The sequence below is a fragment of the Sinocyclocheilus grahami genome, unplaced genomic scaffold (genome assembly GCF_001515645.1).
Source record: "Sinocyclocheilus grahami isolate Dianchi unplaced genomic scaffold, SAMN03320097.WGS_v1.1 scaffold186.1, whole genome shotgun sequence".
NCBI classification, from domain to species: Eukaryota; Metazoa; Chordata; class Actinopteri; order Cypriniformes; family Cyprinidae; genus Sinocyclocheilus; species Sinocyclocheilus grahami.
In genome coordinates, this window is record NW_015505365.1 from 69,136 (window position 1) to 77,802 (window position 8,667).

At 37.6% G+C, this 8,667-nt stretch overlaps 1 protein-coding gene across 1 annotated transcript in view; it reads right to left on the reverse strand.

Annotated features, from left to right (window-relative positions):
• The window catches only part of LOC107594564 (proteoglycan 4-like), a gene marked incomplete at its 3' end in the record, with an annotated part of 56,021 nt that extends 47,354 nt beyond the window's left edge, over nt 1–8,667 (reverse strand). Inside the window, exon 1 of the mRNA XM_016284656.1 lies at nt 8,224–8,667. The remainder of the gene's footprint in view (nt 1–8,223) is intronic.

Genomic DNA, 8,667 nt, shown 5'->3' on the forward strand with positions numbered 1-8,667 from the left:
ACACATACCAGCTTCATCACTGTCTGTCACGTGACTCTGTTCCCCTTTCGGGCTCTGTCTTTACATTTATTTTGAAAGATGAAGCTCGCGATTATGGTAAGGGGCGTTACATTTCCGACGAGTGCTTGCGGTGTTCGGCCAATCACAATGCACTGGGTCAGCTGGCCAATCAGAGCAGACTGCGCTTGTCGGAAGGAGGGGCTTTGTAGAAAACGAAGCGTTTGAGAGAGGCGGGGCATAGAGGACTTACAATAATGTACAGTATTTGAAAAAGAATGTGTTTTTTGAACATTAAAGCATGTCAACATATTCTGTTACACCAAATACACAAAATAATGATCTTTAAAAAAGCATCATATGACCCCTTTAAGTCGCTGGGGTATATTTGTAGCAATAGCCAAAAATTCATTGCATGGGTCAAAATTATCGATTTTTCTTTTATGCCAAAAATCATTAGTATATTAAGTAAAGATCATGTTCCATGAAGATATTTTGTAAATTTCCAACCATAAATATATCAAAACTTAATGCATTGCTAAAAACTTAATTTGGACATCTTTAAAGGCGATTTTCTCAATATTTAGATTTTTTTGCACCCTCAGATTCCAGATATTCAAATAGTTGTATCTCGGTCAAATATTATCCTATCCTAACAAACATTACATCAACGGAAAGCTTATTTATTCAGCTTTCAGATGATGTATAAATATCAATTTCGAAAAACTGATACTTAAGACTGGTTTTGTGGTCTAGGGTCACATATAATTATTATATAAGCAACCACAGCAACGTATAATATTGTTCTGTTTATTACGTTGCTGTTTCGTCATCTGCCACTCTAAGTACTCAAGCTCTTTAAAGTCGAAATGGATTGATTGGCTGTTAATTGTTTTCAATTGTTCATCCTCTGGAAAATAATTGTTCTGAAAGTGATTCCAACGATATTGATTATCTGTGCCGTAACTGTGAACCACAATGGTTTTTAAAATAATTGTAAAAATGTTTCTAAATCTTTGGTATGAACGGGCCTTTAATACTGAACTACTTAAATTCATGAAAATAGACGTGTGCACATAGACTGACAACTGAGTACAAGAACGTGTCCAATTTTTGCTATTGAACAGCCTCTTACTTGTTTCCAGACACCAGTGTTATTTTAGCATCGAGATACTATTTTATTTACTATTTTTTAGTTTATATATATTTCCCGTTTTCCTTTTAATTTTAGGGTAAAAGTGTGTTTTTTGTTGTGTTTTTAGTTTTTATTCATTTTTATTTCAGTTTTAGTTTTAGTTATATTAGTACATCAAATTAAAAAACTAAACGAAAACTAGCTGAAATAAAGATTATATTTTTATTAATAGTTTGAATTACACGTAATTGTTATATTTGGTTTTCATTTTAGTTTTCAAGTTTGAGTAATTTTGTTGTGCTTGTCGTTTTCATTATATGTCTGCATATTTGTTTTATTAATTGTTATTTAATTTTTTGTGTTTATTTAGTAAAATCAATTGAGCTAAATGAAAATGAGAAATGTTACCTTGCCAACTATCTGAAATAAAATAAAATGTTACGTTTTTTTTCAGTTAAAGTAATTTCAAGTAATGAAAATTTATTTTTATGGGGTTTTTTTTTTCATTTTTAACTATAATAACCCTCACAGACACACTGCTGATTTACAGTCACTAAGGATCAGTTGTCAGAAAGCCGAGTTTATGCACCACAACATGATTGATAAACTAATAAATCCCACCGAAACGGCATTACTGTCGCCAAATTCCCTAAACGACCATTCAAAGCAATAATGTTTATGAGGAACTGCACAAGCTATTTCTTCAGCAGACTTCTCACCCAGTGCAGTTCGGCTGTTGTGTATTAATGTGCTATGTCATTGCATGTTAACAAATGCATGAAGTTACATAATCCATAAACACTGCCTGGTTGAATGAGGATTTGGCCCATTTTTCATGACGTTAAACTACTGATGCATGATATTGTCTCGCTGACTGTTTGTCGTGGGGATCTCAAGGGTTTATTCACAGGTTATTCAGAGGAAGCTGTAAATTCTATAGTGCTGTTGTCAAACTGGAATGGAGATGGAGAACTCACTAACTTAACTAGCTTAACCAGCAAGGTTATCAAGCTGTACCAGCTGTATATCAGCTGTATATCACATAATCATTGCAGAATCTCAAAAAAATGTGTGTAAAAAAAGAAAACAAGATATAAAATTTTAAATTAGATAATTATTTTTTTCCTTTTAGTGCTGCCCTGTGGAAGCTGATCTAAATTACAGATGTTTAAAAATATTACATGAGACAAAAATAAAAATTTGCACAAATTATCTTTTTTAAATACAAACACACACCCTTTGTTCTTAAGACTGCCTCTCTGAGCCTCTCTGCAGTCTTTTGTGGTAGTTGTGAATGAGTCCCTCTGATGTCTGGAGCGGCAAAGCTAGATCTCGCCACAATTGAGCCACTATGGCTGAGAATTCGAATGTGAAGAATTACAGGATTTTTGTCAAGAACAGTGTGCAGCTTCACCGCTCAGGAGAAACTAGGACTTGTGCACAATCATCACAAAAGAACAAACAGTCACTGATGCTCAAGGAGAAAACACACAATATTAACAAACAACGGTGTGTGAGGATTATTTTTGTAAAGTCAGTTATTGCGTCTTGTGAAATATGTTATGCCAAGTATGGTTCATTAGAGCAGTACTAAATAAAAAAGAAAGATAATAAAATAAAATAATCTTGTAGATTTATTTATGAGAAAGCCTAGGTGAAAAACTGCAAGAACTAAACCAGCACCAGTGTTGTTGTTATTGTTAAAAGTATTAAAAATACTAAACGTATTATTAGAAGTAAAGTATTAGATTTCAAAAATTATTAAAAATATATATATATATAAAATGACACACAAAAAATCACATAATAAAACTATTAATACAAAAATGCAAACAGAAAATCTAAGTCAAACTGCTACAGAACAATTCAAATTATTAATGACTACTATAATAAAAGAAAACATTATTCAAATAAAACTTACCAGCATCTGGTCTCAAAGCCTGAAAAGTGCTCAAATCCCTTCTAAAACCATCAAATGCACATCAAACACACACACACACATAAAAACAGCCAATTCACAAACTCTCAATCACAAGCATCATGAAAGCATCTTCTGAATGTCGCTCTAACATCCGCCCGGAAACATCTCAGTGCTGTACTGCATCCGGAGCAGAGGCTCCAGATGAAAACCAGCACTTGAGATCTTCTTGACGTGCTTATGTTAACAGGAATAGATCTGTCACTCAGCAGGATTGCAGTAGCATTATAGATTGAGGATGAAAATATCATGCATGAATAATTAAAAATGCATTGGTTGGCTAAGTGATCAGGCCTATGTCACAACAGTGCTATCAATTAGAAATGAAGCGATGAGAAGCACTGGTTAACAACTCCAGATGGACATTTAAAATGCACATTTCACTGTGACTAAGCCTGGAACAAATAAACGCTGCCTCATCGACAAATCGTCGTTTAACTGAAAGGAAGGTGGTCAAATCTTTTAACAGATTAAAAAATTCCTGTACAAGGCATTTCAACATGAATTACTGTATATTGTATATGATAAACTAACTTTAAAAAATGAAATGAATTTCATACAACTTATGAAAACAAATGAAGCTGAAACTTGTTTTAAATGATTTTGATGAGTTATGACTTACGTGATCAATACGTCAAATTAACGTAAGCTTTTATACAGTATTATTACAAGTATTTGAATAAAGTGGAAAATAAAAAAATATGAAATCAAATATTTCAAGTATGAAAATAATTCAAAATCAAAAATTTTAAATCACCAAATATTACGTTTTATATGTAAGATATCATTCAATATTTTAGATTCGTATGTTTGTAGCAAAAAATACTTTTGAATGAGCATCAACAAATATTTACAAAATTATTACAATTATTTTCTATTCAGCGTTTTTGATTTGCAGTAAATTATTGAAGTGTCCTTAAAACAAGATGTCTTTTCTTTAAAAGGCAAAAATGCATAAGGTATAAAGGCTTCTAGTCTAACAATAAAAATCTATTTTAGATTTATATGTTGCTTGCAAATAAATGACTTTTGAATAAGTATCAACAGAGACATTTTCTATATTCAGTGTTTTTGTTTTGCAGTAAAAACACATTTAAATGTCCTTAAAAAGAACCGTTTTTACTTTAAAATGCAAAATTGCATAAGATATTAAGACTAGTAATCTAATAAAATGTAGTGAGGTTTATACTTAAAGGAAACTATTTGCAAAAAAACTATTTTAAAACAAGACTCATCTGCTTAAAAAATCTAAATGTGTTTAGATGTTTGCCCTGCAAAACAAGATAAAACCTTTCAATAAGAAAGCTTTTTAGATGTGAAGGTGTAGTTACGCCATCTACCAGCAGGGGTTAACGGGACCATGTTAACCAGTCAAACCCTGACCATTTGCTTCAACGTCTGTTTACGTATCTTTAATGTTTTGATTGGTGGGATTAGATTAACATACTCTTCCTAAATGCGTCATTTGGCAGGTCTTAAAGCGTGCTGGTTCCGCCCACTGGGCCGATAATGACCTGCGTCCAGCACGCGCTGAGCCCAGCTGGCTAATTGCTGGGAATCTCATGTAAAAACCATAATCAACTCTAAACTATCAACTCCAGATCCCATTCATACGAGGGCTCTAGAATGAAAATCCACTGTTTTGGCTGAGTCTACAAGCGTGGAAGCGATGAAACACAGCGAAAGGGAGAGAAAGAGATAATTGGGGTGGAAGGTTTGAGGAGGATAAGGAAGGTTAAGTGTCTGGTAGGAAGCCAAAAGTGCATCCGGAGCGCTTATGTGATGTGATCTCCGGGAGAAGGCAACTTCACGGCGAGATGCGAATGAATGTGGAGCGGGAATGACACAGCGGACAGAAAGTGAATGAGTGACACAAACAGCATCTGATGGCACATGCATTCCACCGGCTTTATGGTTAATGGAGAACCTAGTTTGTGAATCTCAATGCAGTTTCCAGATTCTCCGCAGCAGGTATTTGGAAGCACACAAGCACAACGTGAAGATTAAACATCTACATGAACGGTCCAAAATTACCGTCTGCATTAAATCAACATTAACCCCATTTACTTTCTTAATGCTTTAAACCTTCCAGGTCTCGTTGTGCACGATTCACTGGTGCATGTTAATGCGAATAAATTCATGTTTGTCTTTGTAATGTTTTGTTAAAATATAAGAGCATTCCTTCTTTCTGAATTGTCTTTCCTTTTCGGATGACATCATAAATATTCAACCATTTGCCCTCCAATCAGCTGACTCCATTTGGGTATGCCACGCCCACTTTCCAGTCAATTCCCAATTGGATAAAATCCAAGTCAGGTGAACTTTTTCATAATCCATGGTTTAAAATCGCAATATTAAAATTATACTTTGACCTTTGCTTGTTTTTTTAATTTTGAAAATCTATGAATTGCAACATAATTGTCACGAATCCGGTCCATGAACTTCCATCTGCTAGCCATCAGAGGTCACCCTTTCCGATTTCATTGACTCTCGCACTACACACAAAGCACACAAAGAATTCACAAACGGCCTCCATAGCCAGGACAGGACAGGATGAGGATTCCCCGACGGCCTCCATAGCCATGACAGGACGAGCAGGGAGTTCGCAAACGGCCTCTAGAGCTGTGACAGGACGAGCAGGGAGTTCGCAAACGGCCTCTAGAGCTGTGGCAGGACGAACAGGGAGTTCGCAAACAGTCTCCTTAGCCGTGACAGGATAGACAGAGAGTTCATAGGCAGCCTCCTTGGCCGGAACAGGACAAGCAGAGGGTTCATAGACGGCCTCCTTGCTGTGACAGGAGTGATGCGTTCATAGACGGCCTCCTTGGCCTCCTTGGCCGGAACAGGACAGGCAGGGAGTTCATAGACAGCCTCCTTGGCCAGAACAGAATAGGCAGAGAGTTCATAGGCGGCCTCCTTGGCCAGAACTGCTGATCTTCCTGAGTCGAGTTTAGTCACAGTTGATCATAATGAGTCAAGTCAAGTTACAGTTCCTTATCATGAGTCAAGTCAGGTCACTGCTAATCTTCAGGAGTCAAGTCAAGTCGCAGCTGATCTTCATGAGTCAAGTCAAGTCACAGTTGATCTTCTTGAGTCGAGTCTAGTCACAGTTGATCGTCCTGAGTCAAATCGATTCACAGTTTATTCTCATGAGTCTGGTCAAGTCACAGCTGATCTTCAGGAGTCAAGTCAAGTCCCAGTGGATCGTCATGAGTCACGTCCCGTCACAGCTGACCTTCTAGAGTCTCACCATGTCTCAGCTATTCATCCAGATTCACGTCGCATCACAGCTGTTTCATATCACTCCCTCACTATTTAACACTCACTCTGATCCCTTCCCTTTGCCGAGTATTGTTTAGCGCATATCTCAGATAGCTACACTACAGAGCCCTCCTTTGTTTCCCTGCCTTAGCCTTAGCCTTAGCCTTGTCTGTTTTCTCCGGTTTTGATCTTCGCCTGTTTTCTTGGATTTCTCCCTCTCGTCTCGCCCCTGTGATTCTGTCTGCTATTCGGTGACCTACGCTAGCCCGGTGACTATTCTTGTGTTTTGCCCGCCATATACCCGTTTGCCAGTGTTTTGACCCTGCCTGTTTACCACGTCTCTGAAATAAAGCCTGCAGATGGATCCACATGTCTCACGTCTTGTCAGCCCCGTTACAATAATAATGACAGAGTGACAACTTTGATGTGAGTGATTTAAATAGGTACAAACACTAAGCATAATGCATGATAAAAATTGCAAAAAGCAACATATCTAACCCTCATTTTAGTATATTCCTGACAAAAGCAACTCTCATCGGTTTCACCAATAGACTAGCTAATGAAAGATGCAGAGAATGAAACAATGGCTGTACAATGTGTTAATGTATTTGAAAGAAGGCTTTTCTGCTCACAAAGGCTGCATTTCTTTCATCAAAAATACAGTAATGCTAGAAATATTGTGAAATAATTTTACCATTTAAACTAACACTTTCCTATTCGAACACGTTGTAAAATGTAATTTATTCCTGCGATGCAAAGCTGAATTTTCAGCATCAGTACTCCAGTCTCCAGTGTCACACGATCCTTCAGAAATCATTCTAATATGCTGATTTGCTCAAGAAACATTTATTATTATCAATGTTTATATTGTGTTGAAAATATCTGTGCTGCTTCATATTTTTGGGGAAAGTCTAATTCAAGACTCTTTGATTAATAGAAGGTTGAAAAGAACAGCATTTATTTGAAATGGGACATTGTTGTAACCATGTACATTTTTACTGTCGCTTTTAAACCATTTAATGCATACTTCCTAAATAAAAGTATTAATTTAAAAAATAATAAAAATCTTACTAAGCCCAAACTTTTGAATGGTACATAAAGCAAAATACAGTTTCAAGACCAGTAAACAATATTTATGGACAGGTAATTGCCTCAATTTGCCTGCCACTGTCTTAAAGAAAAGTGGTCACTTTGCACATCTGGCAGGTCTGGTGTTAGACTTTTACATCTGTGTACCCAAACCAACTTCCACAATCGACCAGCTCCCCACAACACAAGGTTGTGATTCTGCAATGACCTCTGCGGTTCTCAGTGTTGCACTTTCATTCTGTTATTCACAAAACACACACACACACACTCTGACTCACGCTGTCCTTCAAATTCAGGGTGAAGTGCTTTGTACCTGGTGAATTTAGTTCAACTAAACACCAGTTTATCTCAAAGCAGCCCGACTTTCATGTCGTTTCTCGTCTGAGTCAACAGAACGATCTGAAAAACTGCATGTGCTTTCATGATTATTATAGTTTGTGTCAGCATGAATGCAATGAAGCACTGATATGTTTGACTGTGTGTGTGTGTGTGTGTGTGTGTGTGTGTGTGTGTGTGTGTGTGTGTGTGTGTGTGTGTGTTTACTGAAGAACTGACTGTGCTGTTTTGTCTTCCCATTCGTGCGATCTCATCATTTTGGTAGAGCACAGCTGCTCAGATCCAGCCGGATCCTCTCTTAACGCTTGCGTTTTGACTTTTGCACATGTGGACAACCCAAACATAAACCTCCTTCCCTTTCGGAAACTAAATCTGACCAATCCATGCAGGGAAACTGTCCTTTATACAACAAGTGAAAGTTACTCACCAGAAACTTCCCATTCGATCCGAGCACGAGTGCATGAGACGTTCAAAACGGTCCTTTTCAGAAGCACTGGAAACTAAAAAGAGATCTTGTTGTCGTCTTCAGGAAGCTTCTGCGATGCTCAGGTTTCTCAATCCCATCCTGCTGATTCCGTAACATCTTCTTTCCTCCGTCTCGCTGTCCTCTTTTCCATGCCAGAGTCTCTTCTCAATGTCTCGGTCGTGATCAGTGCTGCACGGAGCGTCGTGTGCGGATCCCATCTGTCCCTCTCTCGACCTCCGCTCGAGAACGTCAACTCTGGTGTCTGAGCTCAGAGCCAGTGTGTGTGTGTGTGTGTGTGTGTGTGTGTGTGTCCGTGTCTGTGTGTGGGAGAGGGAAGCAGCCAATGGGAAATGGAGGGAGTGATGGGAGTAAAGCACAAGCGCAGACCTAACGGCAGCGAATAAA